The sequence below is a fragment of the Pseudorca crassidens genome, chromosome 4 (genome assembly GCF_039906515.1).
Source record: "Pseudorca crassidens isolate mPseCra1 chromosome 4, mPseCra1.hap1, whole genome shotgun sequence".
In the NCBI taxonomy this organism is placed as follows: Eukaryota; Metazoa; Chordata; class Mammalia; order Artiodactyla; family Delphinidae; genus Pseudorca; species Pseudorca crassidens.
Window position 1 is genome coordinate 6,887,076 of NC_090299.1, and position 26,471 is coordinate 6,913,546.

Consider the following 26,471-nt stretch of genomic DNA (forward strand, 5'->3'; position numbering starts at 1 on the left):
ATCAGCCACAAGAGAAAGGATAAATGTTATTTCTCACAATAACCATGTGGTCTTCATAGCTGACACCTCCAATATTAAATCCCATCATTATTTTCTATAGAAAACATTTGGTCTTTATTCCTAATGGAGCATTTTTGTAAAGAACTACTTTGCAAATATCTAATATCCTTGAAATACCTTCATTCATTTTATGGTTATTTTACTCTATAAAAGTATCTCTTCTCTTTAGTATAAAACTACTTTTATGTAATGGGTAGCTTTGGGAGGTTGAAATTCATTCTGGTCAACTGTAAGCGACCTTTTAATGATAGGATTCATGTGAACTCGGTGTTGGTGTAGGTTGCAAATTGAAATATTATCCCTGAATAAGCTCAGTGATTTATTTTCTAGTTTATTTATTAAATCAAATCTCAATTTTTGTCCATATTGCATTCTAAATTACTCTTATTTCAACACCAACGTCATCTCTTGACCTGTCTATACAAAAATTATTTCCTTAATATGCTTTCTGTAATGAATTAATTTTTATAGAGTGGGTTTGAAATGAATGTTAGTCTGAAAGGGAAGGCATGAAATGTATTTTAGGCGATGTACACATGAGGCTTATATTTATCAAGATATTGATACACACACACACACACACACACACACACACACACAAGCTTATATCAGTGAAGATATTGACGTATGTACATACAGCTAAATGATAGCAAATACTTCCAGCTGTGGACACAAATGAAATCACACTATTCATGACCCCAGGTACACTGGCACCGCCTCTACTACCTATGGCTTATTGCTCACTCTTATTTCTGAAAGACATCAAATTGGAAATCTGTTTGTACTTACAAAATAGTTTTTCAGCTATAATGGCCTTAAACCTTTCTTCCTGTGCTTCTTCTATTCAAGAGACTGTTTTAAAGGAAAGCTCCTTTCAGTGCTCATCCAGAGAACAGCAAGGTTCATTGAAATTGTTTTATCTCCTAACATTCCCCAAACAACCAACCTTCAAAGTGTCAGTGCAGTCATGTATAATGTGCAGAAGTAGAGAGAATTCCTTCCTGCATAACTCATTGCAGAGAATTGTTAACTGGGCATAGCAGCATTGCATGTGACCACTTACACACTTACTCATAGCCCTTCACCAAAACTAGCAATGATTTTCTTAATAACTCAACCCAAGACCTTCCTCTGAAACGGCACATTTCTTCAATAAAACCCTCTTCTATTCATATATGATTTTAAACCTTTACATATAGTGTTTCTGAACTTGGAGCTACAGAGTTGCTCAGGCAACCTAACTTAAGAACACAATCTTTGCTTTCCACTACAGGATTGTGAACAACTTAAGAGCAAGTGCTGTTATCTTTCTTTCTCACAGCTGTATCCCCAGAACAATTCCTGCATACAATAGGTTATATTGCCAGGGTTGTTCCTGGCAAAAGTCTTTGCTTCTGTTTGTTTCCTGGACTGAAAATGGGAAATATCAAGTCTATCTTAATTCCTGCTGTATCTCCAGCACAGTCCTGGCATTGACTATTTTTAAAATGAATACATGGGGCCGGAGGGGCCGGTGGCACGCGCGTGCCGCCAGACGCGTCCACGTCCGCGTCCGGGTCCTCCGCCACCCTCGGCACGGGGGGTGGGCCGGGGGTTCCCGGGCACTCGCGGCCCTTGCGCTCTTCCTAAATAAATAAAAGAAAAAAAATGAATACATGAATAAATGAAGGACAATTGGATGTTTTTTCTAAGATGGGTCAGTCTGTATAAAAGGATATTCTAATATTCTATATCATATAAAACTGAAAATTATATATATATATATATACATATTTGAAAGTCAGACTTTTCAAGTTTTTCCTTTGACCGTCAAGTTTTGAAATATATGAGGTAAATTATCTTTTGTCAAGGACAAAAGCACCTTGACATAAATAATGGAAAACAATATTTTTTCAGGATATAGAAAGTAGGACTCATTTCTTTCTATCTTTTTAAATTGAAATATAGCTCATGAACAACGTTATGTTAGTTTTAGGTGCACTGCGTAGTGATCTGACATTTGCATACCTTATGAGATGATCACCACCATAAGCCTAGTAACCATCTGTCCCCACAAAAATGTATTACAATATTATTGACCACATTAGCTATGCTGAAGACTTTTTCACCATGGCTTATGTTATAACTGAAGGTTTGTACCTCTTAATCCTCTTCATCTTTTTCATCCCCCCATATCCCTTCCCTCTGGCAACCACCCATTTGTTCTCTGTATCTGATTCTGTTTTCTTTTTGTTTTATCTTTAGTTCTGTTTTTTATTTTCCACATATAAATGAAATCATACAGTATTTGTCTCTCTCTGACTTACTTCACTTAGCTTAATATCCTCTAGATGCATGCATATTATGACAAATAGCGAGATTTCCCTTTTTGTGACTAATATTCCACTGTATGTATATGTGGGTATGTATATGATATATATATATATATATATGGTACATCTTCTTTATCCATTCATCTATCAGTGGACACATAGGTTGCTTCTGTATCTTGGCTATTGTAAATAATGCTGCAATGAACATGGGGTGAATATATCTCTTTGAATTTGTGTTTTTGTTTTCTTCAGGTAAATACTCAGAAGTGAAATTGCTGGATCACATAGCAGTTCTATTTTTAATTTTTTGAAGAAGCTCCATATTGTTTTCCGTAGTGGTTGCATTAATTTACAATCCCACCAACAGTGCACTAGGGTTCCTTTTTCTCCACATCCTTGCCAATATTAGTTGGTTCTTGACTTTTTGATGATAGCCATTCTGACAGGTATGAGGTCGTCTCTCATTGTGGTTTTGATTTGTATTTCCCTTATGATTAATGATGTAGATCATCTTTTCATGTGTCTGTTGGCCATCTGTGTGCCTTCTTTGGAAAAATGTCTATTCAGTTCCTCTGCCCATTTTTTAATGGAATTGCTTGGTTGTTTTTGTTTTTGTTTGCGGTACGCGGGCCTCTCACTGTTGTGGCCTCTCCTGCTGCGGAGCACAGGCTCCGGACGCGCAGGCTCAGCAGCCATGGCTCACTGGCCTAGCCGCTCTGCGGCATGTGGGATCTTCCTGGACTGGGGCACGAACCCGTGTCCCCTGCATTGGCAGGCAGACTCTCAACCACTGCACCACCAGGGAAGCCCGGCTTGGTTGTTTTTTGATATTGAGGTGTATGAATTTTGTGTGTATTTTGGATATTAACCCCTTGTCAGACACATTATTTGTAAATATCTTCTCTCATTCAGTAGGCTGCCTTTTTTTTTAATTGATAGTTTCCTTCATTGTTAATAATCTTTTTAGTTGGACATAATCACATTTGTTTATTTTTGGTTTTGTTTCTCTTGCCTGAGGAGACAGATCCAAAAAAATGTTGCTAAGACAGATGTCAAAGAAGGTACTGCCTATGTTTTGTTCTAGGAGTTTTATGGTTTCAAATCTTACATTTATGTCTTTAATCCATTTATGAGTTTACTTTTTTACAGTGTGGAAAAGTAGTCCAGTTTGATTCTTTTGCATGTAGCTGTCCAGTTTTCCAAACACCATTTATTGAAGAGGCTGTCTTTTCCCCATTGTGTAATCTTGCCTCCTTTGTTATAGATTAATTGACCATATAAGCGTGGGTTTATTTCTGGGCTCTCTGCTTTGTTCCATTGATCTATGTGTCTGTTTTTGTGCCAGTACCATACTGTTTTGATTATTGTGACTTTGTAGCATATTTTGAAATAGGTGTGAAACCTCCAGCTTTGTTCTTTTTTCTCAAGATTGCTTTGACTATTTGATGTCTTTTGTGGTTTCATTTAGATTTTTAGAATTATTTGCTTTAGTTCTGTGAAAAATGCCATTGGTATTTTGATAGGGATTGCACTGAATCTGTAGATTGCCTGGGATAGTATGGTCATTTTAACAATACATTTTAACAATACAATTCTTCCAATCTAAGAGCATGGTATATTTTTCCATTTGTTTGTGTCTTCAGTTTATTTCATCCATGTCTTATTGTCTTCAGAGTACAAGCCTTCATGTCTTTGGTTAGATTTATTCCTAGGCATTTTATTCTTTTTGATACAAGTGTAAGTGAGATTGTTTTCTTAATTTTTCTTTCTGATAGTTTGTAATTAGTGTATAGAAATGCAACAGAATTCTGTATGTTAATTTTGTATCCTGCAACTTTAATGAATTCATTTATTAGTTTAATAGTGTCCTTAGAATGTTTTATGTACAATATCATGTTGTTTGTGAACAATGGCAGTTTTTACTTCTTTTCCAATTTAGGTTCCGTTTATTTCTTTCTCTTGTCTGATTGCTGTGGCTTGGACTTCTAATACTATGTTAAATAAAAATGGTGAGAATGGGCATCCTTATTGTTTCTGATCTTAAAGGAAATGCTTTCAGCTTTTCATTGTTTACTGTGATATAGGCTGTGGGTTAGAACTCATTTCTATAAAGAGAGTGTCGCCCTTACCTCTTTTGGTGGGGGTGGGGTCTTTGCAGCAGTCCTTGTTAGAACAAAATGTAGACAGTGGAAAAGATAATTCTCTCATTCTTATCTTGTGTTTTCATTGAGTTCTCTTATTGTTGATGCCTATAACTGATTATTTATCAGGAATCATAGATCCTTCTTTAATATCCCTGTTGTATATGCCCCTCTATCACAATCTTCTTCTAGTAATCACATATTTTGATAATTTGGGAAGGTGGAGTGCATGCACTACTAGCATAGAATTCCAAATTTTGTGTGTTTAAGTTTGGACATATTTTAGAAGGAGAGAGTCTGTATATTGGTTTCATCTTCTTAATAGTGTTTGGACCGAAATAGATAAAGAGACACTTCACTATATTCCTCATGTTCAGAATATACAATCTTATCCTCAGAATAGTCTTAAACCAACACTTTTTACATCTAACATTCTTATTCTAAAATAATAATTTTCATTCAAATCACTTAGCATAATTATTAAATTTCTTCATAGCTAGGAATTTCTCTTTACAGCCTGACATAACCCTAACAACACAAAAATATCATTTTCAAACTTGCTTTCATATGTTGTTATAGTCTGAAAAGCCAAATTCTTTCATTTATAAATATTCACAATCTATTATTTTAGCTTTGTGGACTTGTATGTTCAGTTCTTTCTCCAGGTTTAGGGAGTTTACAGATATTATTTCTTTAAATAACATCTCTTCCCCTTCTTCTTCTTTTCTCCTTCTGACATAACCATTATTATGCTGGGTCTCCTAATGGAGCCTGACAGCTCTCACACAGTTTCTTGACTTCTTAAAAATCTTAGTTCTGTCTCCTCTTCCAGCTGAATTATTTCTAGATTTCTATCTTTCAGATTGTGTATTCTCTCTTCTAGCTAATCTTTCTATTTCCAGTGCTTTCTAATGCATTCTTCATCTCGTGTATTGGGTTTTTCAGCTCCAGAATTTCTGTTTGATTCTTTTCAATAATTTCAGTCTCTTTGGTAGAGCACTCCTTCTGTTCATTAATTTAATCCCCAGTTCCTTGTATTGTCTTTCTGAATTTTCTTGTAACTCATTGAATTTATTCATAACAGCTATTTTTAATTCTCTATCAGGTAGATCACACTCTTCTGTGAGTTTGAGTTTACTTGCTGGAGAATTGTCATTTTATTTTTGTAATACCGTACTACCACAATTTTTCATGTTGTTTGATGATATGTGCCTATGCTGGCACATTTGAAGTAGTGAACATCTTTCTTCTTTAGGTAAAGCTTTGTTTACTTTGATTCTAACAGTCCAACAGATTGGCAATTAGAGGCCTTTCTATTGTTTCCCAGCAGGTGACACTATAGCACACATTTTTTTTTTTCCCATAGATCCTTGTGGCTGTATTTGGAAGCTTTCAATAGAAAAAGAAAGAAAAAAAAAAAAAAAAAAAAAGGCTGGGAACAAAGTGGGGTGAAGTATGTGCTTGGACCTTAGGGCTTTGGGTGTATGACAAGCCTGTAGGGGAGATCCTCAAGTGAGGGAATCCTAGAGGTTTTGAATGGTCCTCTTGCTAAATTCTGGGGCAGATAGCAGGTAACAATGTTCTTTTTTGTCTGATCCTTCCCTTCCTTTCCCTCCCCCCAGTTACACATGCCTCTCCTCTGAGGTCTGGGTACTGCTGAATTGCAACAGGACCCTTCAGCTGTAGTTCACAGAGCCAGATAGACTTCCACTCGCCACTTTTTACCTTAGATGCCCTCTGCCAGAGGGGGTGCCGGTGCTGCGGTCACCAGTGCTGTTGCTCCTGGGCTCACCAGTGCAGTTGCCACTGCTGGACCTTGAGTGAAGGCACTGCTACCACTGCTCCCCTGGTTCTGCAACCTCCACAATGTCCAATCCTCCCACCATTAGCTATACAGATATATGTATCTCTACAGTGTTATGGTGTGCTGTGCAGAGGAACCATTGGCTTACGGATGTCCTACTAGTTGTAAATTGAAGGGGAGAGACAAAGGAAATGATGCTGACCCCATATTGTTTTGAATAATAGAATAGAGATATTTACTCCAACCCCTTCAGTTGCCTTAATCCTTAAAAGTCATATTAAGTCTCTCCTCATTAGTGATGCACATCAATCTGATTTTATCTTTTACTAAAATTCCAGACACACCATGTTTTGTCTTGGGGGGAAATAAAACCATATTTGATTACTTAATGAATCTTAATAAAGTTTCTATAAAGAGAGTAGAGTAAATATAGAAGCAAGAAAAATATCAATAGAATAATAGAAGAAAAATTTCCAGAAGTGCATAAAAATAGGGATTTTCCAAATGGAAAAGCCCTACTAAATGTGAAATAGCATGGAAAAATAAAAGACAAAATATTACACACATCCTAATGAAACTTAATTGTTATACTCTACATTTCTCTCTTTAAAAAGTATTATAAAATAAAAAATGGTCAAAATGGAAGGAAAATTGCCTCCTGAGGAAAAACATGTAGATTATTTATAAATTAATGGAAATTGAACATCCTCCAGATATCTTAACATTAATAGCAAAGGAAAAGACACATTTTGTCAAAGCTTTCAAAATTTGTGGACAGGGGATTATTTTAAAATCCGGGGGAGACTTCCGGGAAGATGGCGGAAGAGTAAGACGCGGAGATCACGTTCCTCCCCACAGATACACCAGAAATACATCTACGCGTGGAACAACTCCTACAGAGCATCTACTGAACGCTGGCAGAAGACCTCAGACCTCCCAAAAGGCAAGAAACCCCCCACGTACCTGGGTAGGGCAAAAGAAAAAACTAAACAGAGACAAAAGGATAGGGACGGGTCCTGCACCAGCGGGAGAGAGCTGTGAAGGAGGAAAAGTGTCCACACACTAGGAAGCCCCTTCGCGGGTGGAGACTTCGGGAGGCGGAGTGGGGGAGCTTGGGAGCCGCGGAGGAGAGCACAGCAACAGGGGTGCGGAGGGCAAAGCGGCCAGATTCCAGCGCAGAGGATCAGGCCGACCGGAACTCGCCAGCCAAGAGGCTTGTCTGCTCGCCCGCCGGGGCGGGCGGGACTGGGAGCTGAGGCTCCGGCTTTTGTCGGAGCGCCGGGAGAGGACTGAGGTTGGCGGCGTGAACACAGCCTGCAGGGCGTTAGTGCACCGCGGCTGGCCGGGAGAGAGTCCGGGGAGAAGTCTGGAACTGCCGAAGAGGCAAGAGACTTTTACGTCCCTCTTTGTTTCCTGGTGCACGAGGAGAGGGGATTAAGAGCGCCGCTTAAAGGAGCTCCAGAGACGGGCGCAAGCCGCGGCTAAAAGTGCGGAGCCCAGAGACAGACATGAGACGCTAGGGCCGCTGCTGCCGCCACCGGGAGGCCTGTGTGCGAACACAGGTCACTAGCCACACGCCCTTCCGGGGAGCCTGTGCAGCCCGCCACTGCCAGGGTCCCGGGATCCAGGGACAACTCCCCCGGGAGAACGCACAGGCGCGCCTCAGGCTGCAACGTCTTGCCGGCCTCTGCCGCCGCAGGCCCGCCCCACACTCCGTGCCCCTCCCTACCCCCGGGCCTGAGTGAGCCAGAGCCTCCGAATCAGCGGCTCCTTTAACCCCGTCCTGTCTGAGCAAAGAACAGACGCCCTCCGGCGACCTACACGCACAGGCGGGGCTAAATCCAAAGCTGAGCCCCTGGGAGCTGTGAGAACAAAGAAGAGAAAGGGAAATCTCTCCCAGCAGCCTCAGAAGCAGCGGATTAAAGCTCCACAATCAACTTGATATACCCTGCGTCTGTGGAATACCTGAATAGACAGCCAATCATCCCAAATTAAGGAGCCCTGTGGATGAAAGGCTCTTGGTGCTGCAGCCAGGAGTCAGTGCTGTGCCTCTGAGGTGGGAGAGCCAACTTCAGGACACTGATCCACAAGAGACCTCCCAGCTGCACATAATATCAAACAGCAAAAATTTCCGAGAGATCTCCATCTCAACGCCAGCACCCAGCTTCACTCAACGACCAGCAAGCTACAGTGCTGGACATCCTATGCCAAACAACTAGCAAGACAGGAACACAACCCCACCCATTAGCAGAGAGGCGGCCCAAAATCATAATAAGTCTACAGACACCCCAAAACACACCACCAGACGTGAACCTGCCCACCAGAAAGACAAGATCTAGCCTCATCCACCAGAACACAGGCACTAGTACCCTCCACCAGGAAGCCTACACAACCCACTGAACCAACCTTAGCCACTGGGGACAGACACAAAAAACAACAGGAACTACGAACCTTCAGCCTGCAAAAAAGGAGACCCCAAACACAGTAAGATAAGCAAAATGAAAAGACAGAAAAACACACCGCAGATGAAGGAGCAAGATAAAAACCCATCAGACCTAACAAATGAAGAGGAAATAGGCAGTCTACCTGAAAAAGAATTCAGAATAATGATAGTAAGGTTGATCCGAAATCTTGGAGATAGAATGGACAATAGAATGGACAAAATGCAAGAATCAGTTAACAAGGACCTAGAAGAACTAAAGATGAAACAAGCAACGATGAACAACACAATAAATGAAATTAAAAGTACTCTAGATGGGATCAATAGCAGAATAACTGAGGCAGAAGAACGGATAAGTGACCTGGAAGATAAAATAGTGGAAATAACTACTGCAGAGCAGAATAAAGAAAAAAGAATGAAAAGAACTGAGGACAGTCTCAGAGACCTCTGGGACAACATTAAACGTACCAACATTCGAATTATAGGGGTTCCAGAAGAAGAAGAGAAAAAGAAAGGGACTGAGAAAATATTTGAAGAGATTATAGTTGAAAACTTCCCTAATATGGGAAAGGAAATAGTTAATCAAGTCCAGGAAGCACAGAGAGTCCCATACAGGATAAATCCAAGGAGAAATACGCCAAGACACATATTAATCAAACTGTCAAAAATTAAATACAAAGAAAACATATTAAAAGCAGCAAGGGAAAAACAACAAATAACACACAAGGGAATCCCCATAAGGTTAACAGCTGATCTTTCAGCAGAAACTCTGCAAGCCAGAAGGGAGTGGCAGGACATATTGAAAGTGTTGAAGTAGAAAAACCTGCAACCAAGATTACTCTACCCAGCAAGGATCTCATTCAGATTTGATGGAGAAATCAAAACCTTTAGAGACAAGCAGAAGCTGAGAGAGTTCAGCACCACCAAACCAGCTCTACAACAACTGCTAAAGGAACTTCTCTAGGCAAGAAACACAAAAGAAGGAAAAGACCTACAATAACAAACCCAAAACAATTAAGAAAATGGGAATGGGAACATACATATCGATAATTACCTTAAATGTAAATGGACTAAATGCTCCCACCAAAAGACACAGATTGGCTGAATGGATACAAAAACAAGACCCATATATTTGCTGTCTACAAGAGATCCACTTCAGACCTAGAGACACATACAGACTGAAAGTAAGGGGATGGAAAAAGGTATTTCATGCAAATGGAAACCAAAAGAAAGCTGGAGTAGCAATTCTCATATCAGACCAAATAGATTTTAAAACAAAGACTATTAGAAGAGACAAAGAAGGACACTACATAATGATCAAGGGATCGATCCAAGAGGAAGATATAACAATTGTAAATATTTATGCACCCAACATAGGTGCACCTCAATACATAAGGCAAATACTGACAACCATAAAAGGGGAAATCAACAGTAACACATTCATAGTAGGGGACTTTAACACCCCACTTTCACCAATGGACAGATCATCCAAAATGAAAATAAATAAGGAAACACAAGCTTTAAATGATACATTAAATGAGATGGAGTTAATTGATATTTATAGGACATTCCATCCAAAAACAACAGAATACACATTTTTCTCAAGTGCTCATGGAACATTCTCCAGGATAGATCATATCTTGGGTCACAAATCAAGCCTTGGTAAATTTAAGAAAATTGAAATTGTATCAAGTATCTTTTCCGAGCACAACGCTATGAGACTCGATATCAATCACAGGAGAAGATCTGTAAAAAATACAACCACATGGAGGCTAAACAATACACTACTTAATAACGAAGTGATCACTGAAGAAATCAAAGAGGAAATCAAAAAATACCTAGAAACAAATGACAATGGAGACACGACGACTCAAAATCTATGGGATGCAGCAAAAGCAGTTCTAAGAGGGAAGTTTATAGCAATACAATCTTACCTTAAGAAACAGGAAACATCTCGAATAAACAACCTAACCTTGCACCTAAAGCAATTAGAGAAAGAAGAACAAAAAAACCCCAAAGTTAGCAGGAGGAAAGAAATCATAAAAATCAGATCAGAAATAAATGAAAAAGAAATGAAGGAAACGATAGCAAAGATCAATAAAACTAAAAGTTGGTTCTTTGAAAGGATAAACAAAATTGATAAACCATTAGCCAGACTCATCAAGAAAAAAAGGGAGAAGACTCAAATCAATAGAATTAGAAATGAAAAAGGAGAAGTAACGACTGACACTGCAGAAATACAAAAGATCATGAGAGATTACTACAAGCAACTCTATGCCAATAAAATGGACAACCTGGAAGAAATGGACAAATTCTTAGAAAGGCACAACCTGCCAAGACTGAATCAGGAAGAAATAGAAAATATGAACAGACCAATCACAAGCACTGAAATTGAAACTGTGATTAAAAATCTTCCAACAAGCAAAAGCCCAGGACCAGATGGCTTCACAGGCGAATTCTATCAAACATTTAGAGAAGAGCTATCACCTATCCTTCTCAGACTCTTCCAAAATATAGCAGAGGGAGGAACACTCCCCAACTCATTCTACGAGGCCACCATCACCCTGATACCAAAACCAGACAAGGATGTTACAAAGAAAGAAAACTACCGGCCAATATCACTGATGAACATAGATGCAAAGATCCTCAACAAAATACTAGCAAACAGAATCCAACAGCACATTAAACGGATCATACACCATGATCAAGTGGGGTTTATTCCAGGAATGCAAGGATTCTTCAATATACGCAAATCAATCAACGTGATACACCATATTAACAAATTGAAGGAGAAAAACCATATGATCATCTCAATAGATGCAGAGAAAGCTTTTGACAAAATTCAACACCCATTTATGATAAAAACCCTGCAGAAAGTAGGCATAGAGGGAACTTTCCTCAACATAATAAAGGCCATATATGACAAACCCACAGCCAACATCGTCCTCAATGGTGAAAAACTGAAAGCATTTCCACTAAGATCAGGAACAAGACAAGGTTGCCCACTCTCACCACTCTTATTCAACATAGTTTTGGAAGTTTTAGCCACAGCAATCAGAGAAGAAAAGGAAATAAAAGGAATCCAAATCGGAAAAGAAGAAGTAAAGCTGTCACTGTTTGCAGATGACATGATACTATACATACAGAATCCTAAAGATGCTACCAGAAAACTACTAGAGCTAATCAATGAATTTGGTAAAGTAGCAGGATACAAAATTAATGCACAGAAATCTCTGGCATTCCTATACACTAAGAATGAAAAATCTGAAAGTGAAATCAAGAAAACACTCCCATTTACCATTGCAACAAAAAGAATAAAATACCTAGGAATAAACCTACCTAAGGAGACAAAAGACCTGTATGCAGAAAATTATAAGACACTGATGAAAGAAATTAAAAATGATACAAATAGATGGAGAGATATACCATGTTCTTGGATTGGAAGAATCAACATTGTGAAAATGACTCTACTACCCAAAGCAATCTACAGATTCAATGCAATCCCAATGAAACTACCACTGGCATTTTTCACAGAACTAGAACAAAAAATCTCACAATTTGTATGGAAACACAAAAGACCCCGAATAGCCAAAGCAATCTTGAGAACGAAAAATGGAGCTGGAGGAATCAGGCTTCCTGACTTCAGACTATACTACAAAGCTACAGTAATCAAGACAGTATGGTACTGGCACAAAAACAGAAATATAGATCAATGGAACAGGATAGAAAGCCCAGAGATAAACCCACGCACATATGGTCACCTTATCTTTGACAAAGGAGGCAGAAATGTACAGTGGAGAAAGGACAGCCTCTTCAATAAGTGGTGCTGGGAAAACTGGACAGCTACATGTAAAAGTATGAGATTAGATCACTCCCTAACACCATACACAAAAATAAGCTCAAAATGGATTAAAGACCTAAATGTAAGGCCAGAAACTATCAAACTCTTAGAGGAAAACATAGGCAGAACACTCTATGACATAAATCACAGCAAGATCCTTTTTGACCCACCTCCTAGAGAAATGGAAATAAAAACAAAAGTAAACAAATGGGACCTAATGAAACTTAAAAGCTTTTGCGCAGCAAAGGAAACCATAAAGAAGACCAAAAGACAACCCTCAGAATGGGAGAAAATATTTGCAAATGAAGCAACTGACAAAGGATTAATCTCCAAAATTTATAAGCAGCTCATGCAGCTTAATAACAAAAGAACAAACAACCCAATCCAAAAATGGGCAGAAGACCTAAATAGACATTTCTCCAAAGAAGATATACAGAGTGCCAACAAACACATGAAAGAATGCTCAACATCACTAATCATTAGAGAAATGCAAATCAAAACTACAATGAGATATCATCTCACACCAGTCAGAATGGCCATCATCAAAAAATCTAGAAACAATAAATGCTGGAGAGGGTGTGGAGAAAAGGGAACCCTCTTACATTGTTGGTGGGAATGTAAATTGATACAGCCACTGTGGAGAACAGTATGGAGGTTCCTTAAAAAGCTACAAATAGAACTACCATATGACCCAGCAATCCCACTACTGGGCATATACCCTGAGAAAACCATAATTCAAAAAGAGTCATGTACCAAAATGTTCATTGCAGCTCTATTTACAATAGCCCAGAGATGGAAACAACCTAAGTGTCCATCATCGGATGAATGGATAAAGAAGATGTGGCACATATATACAATGGAATATTACTCAGCCATAAAAAGAGACGAAATTGAGCTATTTGTAATGAGGTGGATAGACCTAGAGTCTGTCATACAGAGTGAAGTAAGTCAGAAAGAGAGAGACAAATACCGTATGCTAACACATATATATGGAATTTAAGAAAAAAAAAATGTCATGAAAAACCTAGGGGTGAAACAGGAATAAAGACACATACTTACTAGAGAATGGACTTGAGGCTATGGGGAGGGGGAAGGGTAAACGGTGACAAAGCAATAAAGAGGCATGGACATGTATACACTACCAAACGTAAGGTAGATAGCTAGTGGGAAGCAGCCGCATAGCACAGGGAGATCAGCTCGGTGCTTTGTGACCGCCTGGAGGGGTGGGATAGGGAGGGTGGGAGGGAGGGTGACGCAAGCGGGAAGAGATATGGGAACATATGTATATATATAACTGATTCATTTTGTTGTGAATCTGAAACTAACATACCATTGTAAAGCAATTATGCTCCAATAAAGATGTTTAAAAATAAATAAATAAATAAATAATAAAATCCGAATCTTATTTCCAGGTAAATGATATCTACTGTGAGGGTAAAATAAAGAAATTTTCAGTTATAGAAAGACTCACAAATTTATCTCTCAAGAGCCTTTACTGAGTAACCCAAACAGCAGCAACAGCAGAGCAGAAGTAAAAAAGGTATTTCTTAATTGGTACTTAACAGGTGATGATTATAGTATGTTATTTAAAATGTTACTAGATGAAATGTCTCTATAGCTTTCTCCTTTGTTTTAAGTAAAATCCTGGTAACCATGATTTTTCTTTTAAAAATAAATAGAATAACTTTATATGTTCTAGAAAACCATAAAATGTGGGAAATAGGGTACTGAATACATGTTATTTATGGATACATGAATGTAACAAAATGATATCATACCATTTTATATAGAAAATTATGCATTTTGCTTTCTTTTCACAAAAGATTACATTTTTAGCAAACATCTCCTATAAGTAAACATAGATCTATACTATTTCTTTTTTTAACACATCCATCAAAATAGGTATTTATCTATAGATAGATACATAAGACTTTTTGGGTGAGAATATTTAAGTTCTACTCTCAGTAAATTTCAGTTATACAATACATTATTATCAACTGTAGTCACCATGTTTTCATTTGATCCTCAGATCTTTTTTATCTTACAGGTGAAAATTTGTACCCTTTATTATCCTCTCCTTATTTCCCCATCCCAGGCAGGTAGCTACTTTTCTACTTTCTGTTTCTATGAGTTTGACTTTTATCGATTGATTGATTGATTCCAGATATAAGTGGTATCATGCAATATTTGTCTTTCTCTGTCTGGGTTAATCTGGTTATTAGCATAATGCCCTCAAAGTCCATCCAATTTCTTATAAACGGCAGGATTTCCTTCTTTCTCATGGCTGAATAATATTTCAGTGTATTTATATACACATTTTCTTTATCTATTCATCCACTGACAAACAGTTAAATTGTTTCCATATTTTGGGTATTGTGAATACTACTGCAATGGAACATGTGAGTGCAGATAAAGCTTCAACATCCTGTTTTCTTTTCCTTTGAGTATGTACCCAGAAATGAGATAGCTGGATCATATGGCAGTTCTACTTTTAATGTTTTGAGGGACCTCCATATTGTTTCCCATAGAAGCTGCATCCAATTTACATTCCCATCAATAGTGCACAGAGGTTCCCTTTTCTCTATATCCTCACCAACAGTTGTTGTCTCTTGATATTCTAACAGGTGTGAGGTGATATCTCATTGTATGGGGTTTTTTTTTAAATAAATTTGTTTATTTATGTATGTTTGGCTGCATTGGGTCTTTGATGCTGCACACAGGCTTCCTCTAGTTGTGGCGAGCAGGAGCTACTCTTCGTTGTGGTGCGTGGGCTTCTCATTGCGGTGGCTTCTCTTGTTGCGGAGCACGCACTCTAGGTGCGCGGGCTTCAGTAGTTGTGGCACATGGGCTCAGTAGTTGTGGCTTGCAGGCTCTAGAGCGCAGGCTCAGTAGTTGTGGTACACGGGCTTAGTTGCTCCACGGCATGTGGGATCTTCCCAGACCAGGGCTCAAACGTGTGTCCCCTGCATTGGCAGGTGGATTCTTAACCACTGTGCCACCAGGGAAGTCCTCTCATTGTGGTTTTAATTTGCATTTCCCTGGTTATTAGTGATGTTGAACATCTTTTCATGTGTCTGTTGACCATCTCTGTCTTCTTTGGAAAAAATGTCTATCTAGATCCTCTGCCCATTTTTTACTCAAATTATTTGTTCTTTTGCTATTGAGTTGCTTAAGTTTTTTAATGTATTTTTATATATTTTAATTAGTCCCTTTGAATATATGATTTGCAAGTATTTTCTCCCGTTCACAGGGTTGCCTTTTCATTTTGTTCCTTTGCTGTACAGAAGCTCTTTAGTTTGACATAGTCCTGCTTGTTTATTTTTGTTTTTGTTGACTTTGCTTTGGGAGTCAGATCCAAAAATTCCATACCAAGCAGCTTACCACCAATGTTTTCTTCTAGGAGCTTTATGGTTTCAGGTTTTGAATTTAAGTCTTTAATATTTTGTAGTTGATTTCTGCTTATGGTGGAAGTCAGGGCTTCAGTTTTATGCTTTTTCATGTGGCTGCCAAATTTTTCCCAACACCATTTATTGAAGAGTCTATCCTTTCCCTATTGTATATTCTTGGCTCCTTTGTCATAAATTAATTGTCCATAGATTATGCCTGGGATTATTTCTGACTGTATATTGTGTTCCATTAATCTATATGTCTATTTTATATCAATACCATTCTGTTTTGATTATGTAACTTTGTATTATATTTTGAAATCAGGACGTGTGATGCCACCAGCTTTGTTTTTCTCTCTCAAGGTTGCTTGGGCTATTTGGAGTCTTTAGTACTTCCATACAAATTTTAGGATTTTTTGTTTTCTTTCTGTGAAAAATTGGAGTTTTGATAGGGGTTGCATTGAATCTGTATATTGCTTTGGGTAATATGGGTATTTTAACAATAATAATTCTTCCAATCCATGAGCATGTAATATCTTCCATTTATTTGTGTCTTCCTCAGTATCTTTTATTAAAGGGTGTGTGTGTGTGTGTGTGTGTGTGTGTGTGTGTGTGTGTGCATGCTCATGTTTCTTTTTGAAACAGAGGGTTAGAGAACCCTCATGATAAAGTAGGATATGTGAGAAGGATTTTGAAAACCCTATGGAAATAGCATAGTGTGTAACATATCTCATCTCCATAAGGAACAACTATTTGGGCTGTTTATTGTTACTGTTTTTGAATTAGTGAGACTTGATATTAATCATTGTTTTATGATTATATAAAAATATTAATATTGGTGGCATCTTTGTACAGGATACCTATGGAAATATATATGGAAATAAATATATTTATGGAAATTCTTTGTACTTATTTGCAACCTTTTTTTGTAAGTCTAAAGCTTTCAAAATATAAAGGTAAAAACTAACTATAGTGTATGTACATATGTAATATATCCCTTATTTACCTTATCTTCAATAACATTCTGTATAATTCTAAAATATTCACAAACTTAACTCTGTAATTATTTATGTATCATTCAATGGCAGGAAACTGGGTGCATTAAAAGGAGGTAATTGCAAAGAGTTTGGTGATGAATGTTAACTAGACTTATTGTGGTGACCATTTTGCAATATATACAAATATCAAATCATTGTATTGTACACCTGAAACTAATGTAATGTTATATGTCAAATTATTCCTCAATAAAAGCAAGGAGGAAAGCAAGAAAGGAAAGAAAGGAGAAAAGGAAAAGGAAAGAGTTTGGGGAAAAGTTTATTGAAAAAGTATGCACAGGTTTTTTTCACAAACCAACAAGGGTTGTTGAATCACCCCAGCAAAGCTACCAGTAGTGTCCAATGACCTTAACAACCTAGGCCAGAAAGAGCAAGATTGGGTAAAGCAGTTTCCAAAATGTGATCTTCAGTGTAGCCATATATATACTACCAACCTAAAGCCTGGTGGGGTGGGAGCTGGGGAGGGGGTGGATGCACTGTCAGTTTTCAGTCCATAGTGTCCTGGCAATGCATCTTATTTGTCAAACCAAATGAGAAGTCAGAGGATGAGATAATACAGTTTATGGGCAGATAAATATCTGCCTCCTGGGTAGAGAGCAGGGTGGAGAAGGATGCAAAGTGGTTGGAAAGGGACAAGAGAAGAGTGTTCAGCATGCCTGGAAAAATCTGAAAGCACTCTGTCTTTCTTTGTCTACAGTATTTGTAAACACGGATTTAAAATGAACTAAGTTTTATATAACATCAAGAAATCCTGTATTAAGTGTTAAGAAATAAAGTAACAACCATCTCTCTGCATCTTAATGTGTTCACGATATCTTCTTTTTAAAAAAAAAAAATTATTGGAGTATAGTTGCTTTACAGTGTTGTGTTAGTTTCTACTCTATAGCTTCTTTTGATTTCCATTTAAATCCATGGCATTTGCAATGTGTTTGCATTAATAGAACATAATTGCAGACTTTTCATGAAATGGTTTGTCTTTTGAAAAACTGTGCAGTAATCTTGGGTGGATGACTTATTGTTGTTCCTGAAAACAATTTGGGAATTCCTAAAAGACCATTCTCAATCAGAATCAACAGCATCAAGTGAATTTACTCAATATTTTCCTTGCTGTCTACTTTTAAGTGCCACATTTCACTTAGCAAAAACAATAATATTTTTAAAATAGTAAAGAAAATTCAAATATTTTAATATCATTTTCTTCTTTTATATTTTCAGCTATTAATTAATTCTATATAACCTGAAACATAGGTCTTCTTTGGTTTATGAAAAAGAAATATTTCTGCTGTATAAATTTTGTTTTTAAAATCTGCATTGTATTTTGAAGACATTGGACCAGCTACAAATGAAAAAGACAGTATGGCCAATTATTTAATGGAATGAAAAATTATTTTCAGTTTTCTATCCACATTTTTTCCTCTAGTTATATATAACTGTATTATATGTAGTAATAGCTTATATATACACAGACATTTCTAAATTACTTTTTACTGGTTAATATTATTTGTCAACTTGGCTGGGCCATGGAGTACTCAGATATCTGTTGAAATGCTTTTCTGGGTGTTTCTATGAGGATGTTTTTGGTTGAGGTTAACATTTAAATTGGTAGATTGAGTAAAGCAGATTGTCCTCCCTAATGTGGGTGAGCCTCATCCAATCACTTGAAGCCCAGAATAGAGCAAAAAGACTGAACTCATCCGAATAGAATTCTTCCTGCCCAACTACCTTTAAGCTACATCATTGGCTTTTTTGCTGCCTTCCCACTGAAACTGAAACATCAGCTCTTCCTGGGTCTTGAGCCTACCAGTCTTTGGACTGGAACTACACCATAGACTCTCCTAGGTCTCAGTTGGCTGGTTCACTCTGCAGATCTTGGGACTTGTCAGCTTCTATAAAATGTCAGCCAATTCCTTATTTTATATATATATTTATATATATATATATATATATATATATATATATATATATATAGGGGGCAGAGAGGGATGTACAAGCATAGATTTCTCTGGAGAGCCCTGACTAATACACACTGCATTTTATAATATGACCAGCCTGTAACTTAATGATCTATAAGGAAATATGCAGGGAGTCATAGGTATTGGAAAACTGGCTCAAGAAAGAAGTGAGGGAAATATTATTTGATCTTTGATTTCATGTAATCTGCATGAATTCTGGAAGTTTGAGGTATCAGCCATGGCTTATTGTGGAGGAGCAGAAAAAACATATGCTGTGGCTAGAATTTGAAAAGTTTGATATAAGAGTTTACATCTCAATTCTAAAAGCAAGCTCACAAGGTTAATTGCTCAGTTTACTTCTAGAACATCCAATCTTAAGCTTCACATCAATGGTTTCACAGTATGAAAAACTAAGGATCTATTTAACATCAATTTTGGCCAAACTTTGGAAGGAATTGAAAGGGATTTACAAAGAAAGACAATTTGGGTCAATTGTTTTATCCATTGTAGGAAGAGGTCTCCAATGTGTCTGAAATATTTCAGTATCATACGGAAAAAGTTGGTGTGCTTATGCCTAGAAATGTACATCAACAATATTTTATAATACCAAGCCCAGGGAGAATGGCAGCAGTGAATGATGTGTCCCAAAAGGGATTCCAACAGGACCCTGTATGGAATAATTTGCTGTTGGGACTGTAAAAGGCTGATGCAGGGGCAAGGAGCAAGGTAGAGTTGTGACCTTCAAGAGAAGCACTAGGGACATGAGGGAACAGTAACTATTCATATTCTGAAGGGGTAAAAGAGTAAGAAATGAGAGTGAACTAGGGGGTGCAAGGAAGTGGTGAGAGCTGGGATCCTGCTTAGCACAAATGATCTTTCCTCAGACTTAAACTGAGGGCAGTCAAGGGAGTTGGCCAATTTTTCTAGCTTGGGGTGTTGTACTAACTTGGTTTTTTTATTCCCTGGGCTTTGTGTGACTCAGTGAGATTTCTATACATGGAAATACCAAGAAGGGTATTTTTCTGCCTTTTTTTTGAGTCATGAAGCTTAAAAATCTGTACATTTTTTATTCATTATGTTTATATGTAGGAAACTCAGGTGGATACACAGTGGCTTATAATACTGAGTTTCATGATTCTCCAAAGTGAGGAGATGGTGTCAACCCTTCTCAAGTATATATAAGGGAATAGTTATGATCCTGACAAAATGTTTCAAGCCCTAGTGGTCACCCATGCACTTTCTGGTTCACTTTATTTCTTATTTGCTGCTTCTGGCCTTGCTACTTGCCATCAACGTGTTGGCATCCTGTTCTTAAATAAAGAATCCATTTACCTAGATTAGATAGAACTTAGTCTTTCCTGTTTACTGGTTTTAGTAATTGAAGATTTGTAAATTGATTTTTCCAGAAAGTTTTGCTTTCTAACATGATTGTGTTTTTAGGTTGATAATAATATGTTTATCATACTGGTTTTCTTTGGAATTCTGCAAGTACAAGAGATATCTTTTAACTTTTACTTGAGTCACTTTGCTTGCAGTCTTGGGTAAAAAATTTTTAATAAATGATTTCTTATAATATAGATGTAAGACTGTCATTATGCTTACTGTGCAGTATTATATAATTTTATTTATCTTTCCCACTCATCTTACTAATTCAGAATTTTTTTAAACAATTCTCTGCCTGCTATGACATAAATCCTCCCTAAGTGCTGTGCAAAATGTGGCTTGGTGGTGCAGTTGGAGGGAGAGGCAGATAGTTGTCATAAACAACAACAAGAACAACAAAAACACTTAGGAAATGACATACAATTGCTTATTTTAATTCAGCCTCCAGCATCTTCTGCTTATAAATAAAACATCAATCCCAAAACATGTAAGAGGATATAATCTCACATTTTTTAAAAAGAATAAATTTAAATTATATAATTATTCTATATCTTCCTCTTAATTCTCTGTGACTTGATGAAAACTTTGTCATTGACTGGTGATTTTTCAAGATTATATTGGGAACCACTGGCTTAAAGAGTAACATTGACACTCAGAATCGTGTCATTCTTGCAGACATTGAAAATAAAATGCATTTGTGTTGTTTTGAGCATTAATCACCCACCTCAAGAATCTGCTAAATTTAGAGAGAAATGGCTCAGTGGACTTTTATGGAGCCAACTTACTGTCAAACCTAGCCTATCGCTTTAGTGCATGTCATGATTCTATATACTATACATACGGTAGTATAAGATTGCTATCTGTAGCTTGTTCAATAGAATGAGAATAGAAGGTTGCTGGGAAAATATTTTCAGAGTTGTTATATTTTAGAATAAGGATATGCTTAAACATGCATTAATATTCTAAATATTTAAGATTTAGAAAAAATAAATTGCACCTTAAATTGTATTAAGCTTTTTTTCTGTGATTATGTAGTTATAATATGTCACATAGTTGATGTTCACTAAATAATATCTCATACTCTCTTCTCTGAACCTGTGTTTTTTAACTAATTTATTAGCAAGATTCCATCATTGCTAATCAAATGTAAATTCAATACATCTTGTTCATCACATAGGTTTCATTAAGAGTACACTGTTCAAATTAGATTAATCTGACAAATTATTATTTCAAACAGCATGCCATGAAAGGAATCAGTCTCCATAAATATCTCTTTGAACTATATATTCTCATTGGTCAAAAGAACTTCTTAATTTTAGCAAATTAAGTTCTTAGTTTAATACCCTTCATAAATTAAGTAATAAATTGCTTTTACAATGCATTGGGTTGCAAGCCTTGTTTCTACTCAAGAGGATTTTAATTGTGTTGCAAGTTAGAAGTGCTAGGAGTATTGTGAGTCGGTGAAATCTATACATGTGATTATAATAATGTAATTTCTTCTAGGAGCCAGATGAGTCCTTATATAAAATAATGAGCAATTACTGCTTGCTAATAGTCACTTGTTACGTATTATTATTAGAATGTCTGCAATCAAAATGGAATATGTAAAACATTTCCAGCCTTCAAAAGTATCAATTTAGAGCAACGTATAATCTTTCTACTACACAAATGCACCCCTGAAATTTCAAAAAAAAAAAAAAATTGGTATATGCTTGCTGTCAGGAACAATATAGTTACTAGGTTAATGCGTATTGTTGAAATAGATGCTGGATATGCCTCTCAGATTCCTCCAGCTTCCAGGAGTTTTGATTGCTGAAGGTTCAAAACTGAGGCCATCTCCAGAAATAGCCTTTCCCCAATATTATACCCCTGTCCTGGGAACAGCCTACTTCTAATAACTGATCAATTTGGACAAAGCCCCAGCCCCCTTGTCTCAAGTCATGATACGTTTGAAGAATTATCTCAGTTTTAGATTTTCCTAAGAGATAAACTGAGGCCCTTGTTGCAACCATATCTCAGTTCAACCCCTGCCCTCCCGCTAATTCTCTTGTAAGATTGATAAAGAATGTTGATAATATTATGTTAATTAATATTAACATATTCTACACTTGGGAATACTACTCCTACCCATTTACTGATTACAATGGAAAAAGGCCATCTTTGAGTGGGACCCAGATATGGAATGGCTGTACAGCAGATTCAAGCTGCAGTGCAAGTGGTCCTGTTGCTGGGTCATCCAAACAAGTAGATACTAAGGAATTAGAGATGTTTGTGGTAGAAAAACATTTTTATACAACAGAGATTTATACACCATTCACAGATGGTGCTTGTACATGCTCAGCCATGAGAAAAATACCATGGGACACAGGTGACCATGCAGCCATACCAGCCTTCCTGAGCTGGGTCCTGTGAAACCCAACAACAAATCACATGGTTCCTAGATCCAACAGCTGTCTATTCCAAAACTGAAGGAGTACATTTGGAATTGGGCAGGATCAGATTAGGAGTATAAGTAATTTGCATTAAATGGCTCAGACTTCCAGTTTCTCCACCACTGTTGCACTAGCTCCTGAACTTAGCTCAGCCCTCTGACTAGTATTCAAGGGCTTACGAAGTGTTGGAGCCACCAAAAAGGTATTCTGCATTACATTACATTATAACAAGGGACTCAAAGAGTGTAGGGTATGCAGCAATAGAAAAATGGAGGCACGGATGAAGAGCTAGGCTGGAGGTGACACCCTGTTTAGATGAAATACTATTAGGAACAGTATACACATTAAATCAATGTCATTATTTGGTGTCTACGCTCATTAAATAGAGCAAATAATCTTTAGAAACAAGAGATAAAAGTAGTAGTGGCTCTGTTTACCATCGCTCCCAGTGACTGACTTTAGGAATGTGTGCTTCCCATCCCCACAGCTCTAGTCCCTTCAGATCTGGAAGTTTAGGTTCCCCGTGAGGCTACGCTTCAACCAGGGTCCACAGTCAGAGTCCTATTAAACTTTAAGCTATGGCTGCCACGTCACATCAGTATCCTAACGCTAAAGACCAGCCGGGAAGAAAGGAGTCACTATCCTGGCAAAGGTAATTGATTTGATCATTGGAAGGAGGCAAGGGAAGTTGCTGTTAAACGATGGTTTGAAGAAAAATTATTTGATGCCCAAGTGATCCGTTGGGTCATATGTTGGAACTTTACACAATTTTTTAAAAATAGCTTTAGTGAGATATAATTGAGATATAATAACCGTAGAATTCACCTATTCAAGCTGTGTGATTCAGTGGTTTCGGTGTAGAGTACATTATTATTTTTTATTGTAATTTTATATGTGTATACATTTGGTCATCCAGCCGTTTTAGATCAAATTCAGTGTCACTCACAGTGTTGTGCAACCCCCACCACTCTGTTCCAGAAGCTTCTGTGTTACCCTCCCACCAATTCTGTTAAGCTGTTATGCAGTAATTTCCACTCCTGCCTCCCCTCATACCCACTCTCCCCATCTAATCTACTTCCTATCTCTATGAATTTGCCTGAATGTTTCATATAATTGGAATCACGCAATGTTTGTCCTTTTTTCTCTGGTTTATTTCAGTTAGCGTCATGTTTTCAAGTTTCATCCATGTTGTAGCATCCCTTTTGATGGCTTAGTAATATTCAACAAAATGTGGTATATACATTTTTTATATTCAGTAATCAGGATACTTGGGTTATTTTCACCTTCTGGCTATTGTGAATAATGCTGCAGTGAACACTGACATTGAAATATCCATTTGAGTCCCTGCTTTCATTTTTTTTTCAATATCTACAAAAAGAGTGCGTTATATGGAAATTCTGTGTTTAGCTTGTTGAGGTTATTACCCCACCAGGTAATATCTCTTAACCAGTGGAAATGGTAGTTGAAGGTAAAAGGCCTCTAGAAAGAGTGATAGAGGGGGAACACTACGAATATTGTTTATGGCCCTAAGACCAGCTGAAGTCAGAGGAGAAAGGCTTGTGTTAGTCTTAATAGCATATTTTTTACTCCAGGAAAAGAGACCTGGAGGATCTATTTCCAGATGGAGTAAACTTATCACAGGAAACAAGTGGATCTAAGTGGTGCAGGGGGTGGACTATAGTGGAGGTTATGGTATAGTACTACTGAAATCCCCATTCAGGATGGGGACACCTGTTACTCCAGATGCTGGGGCTGATAGCTGCTGATGTCTCATGGAAACTTCCCTCACCAGGAATTGCCCTCAGTCTAAGGAAGCTGCCTCATACACCCTTACATTGCCTTAGTGGGAAGAAACTTATATCCAATGCAGTTAAAACAGGACTACAAAGCCCCAGTACCTTTCCTCAATTTGGGGCATTTCTGAAGGGCCTCAGCAGCTTGAGAGCTCTTCTTGATATCAGCTCAGGCCTCTGTTGCAGCTGTATCATAGTTTAATTTCTTTTTCTGCCTAGTTCCATTTTTCTTTTAATTTCTACAGATATTATTCCTGAAAATACTCCCCAATACATTTTCATTTCATTGACTGTTTCCCAGGTAACCCGATCAAAAATTATTGGTTTAGAAAAACTGACAATAGAATAGCAATAACTGAAGACTAAAACAGGTTGTTGGCTCAGTTATATCCATGGCTTACTAGTCCTCATTTGCAGTGGAAATTCAGGTTCCTTGACATTTAAAATGTATATTATTTTCAGAGTGATGCTTTTTAAAAAAATTCTGATAGTGCAAAGAATTCATTACCATTTGCATCTATGGAATAAAATGGATAGTGAAAATTGTAAACAAAATCAAAGCAAAGCAATAACTGAAGAAAAAATAATAGTAATGTATATATACAGAATATGTAAGAATAAAATGTATGACAGTAATAGTACAGAGGATAGGGTAGAAATAATTGAGAATATGTGCTTATAAAGTGCTTAAACTACACATGAAGTGGTATGATATTGTTTGAAGGCAGACTGATTAAATAAGAAAATAAATTTTAAGCCTGGGGCAACCACTAAAACATTAAAACAGGCATAATAGTAGGTCAATAGTGTAGATAAAATGTAATTATGTAAAATGTTCAATTAATCTAGAGAAGGCATAAATAGAGGGGGGAAATACCTGGATACCATTGGAAAAATAGAAAACAGCTGGGAATATAATAGATTTTAATCTAATTATAGTAATAATCACATTAAATATAGGTAGTTACAAGACATTAAATAACAAATATTGATAAATTGAATAAGCAAAGAAAGAACCAATTTTAAGCTATCTACAAGAAACCCACGTTAAATATCTGGGCATAGGGATGTTAAAAGGAAAAGAAAGGTATACTAATATCTTATAGACTAAATACAGAAGAAATGTTACCAGGAATAAAGAGGGACATTACATAATGATAAAACTATCAATTCTCCAAGAGGACATGACAGTTTTATATGTGCATGTATCTAATAACAGAGCTATAAATAATATAAAGCAAAAACTGATAGAACTGAAATAGAAATAGAAAAATCCACAATGATAGCTGGAGATTACAATACTTCTCTATCTGTAATTGATAGAACTAGCTGCCAGAAAATCAGTAAGGATTTAAAAGAATTGAATAACATCACTGAATGAGACAATTGACATTTATGGACCACTTGCCTAATATCAGCAGAATGTACATTATTTTCAAGTACCTATGGAACTGGACCAAGGCAGAGCATATTGTTGGCTATATGACAAGCCATACAAACAAAAAGAATAGAGGCAATAAAAGGTAATTTTATGACCATAGAATTAATCTTATAATTAATAACAGGATTATTTGGAAATTCTCAGATATTTGGAAATTAACCAGTAAACTTCTAAATACCTTATGCATCAAAGAGCAAGTTTTTTGTTTTTTTTTTTTCTTTTTTTGCGGTACGCGGGCCTCTCACTGCTGTGGCCTCTCCTGTTGCGGAGCACAGGCTCCGGACGCGCAGGCCCAGCGGCCATGGCTCACGGGCCCAGCCGCTCCACGGCATGTGGGATCCTCCCAGACCGGGGCACGAACCCGCTTCCCCTGCATCGGCAGGCAGACTCCCAACCACTGCGCCACCAGGGAAGCCCAAACAGCAAGTTTG

At 37.3% G+C, this 26,471-nt stretch overlaps 1 pseudogene; it reads right to left on the reverse strand.

The window, feature by feature from the left end:
* Positions 1-1,415: 1,415 nt before the first annotated feature.
* The window catches only part of LOC137224144 (trifunctional enzyme subunit beta, mitochondrial-like), a 94,133-nt pseudogene continuing 69,077 nt past the window's right edge, over positions 1,416-26,471 (reverse strand).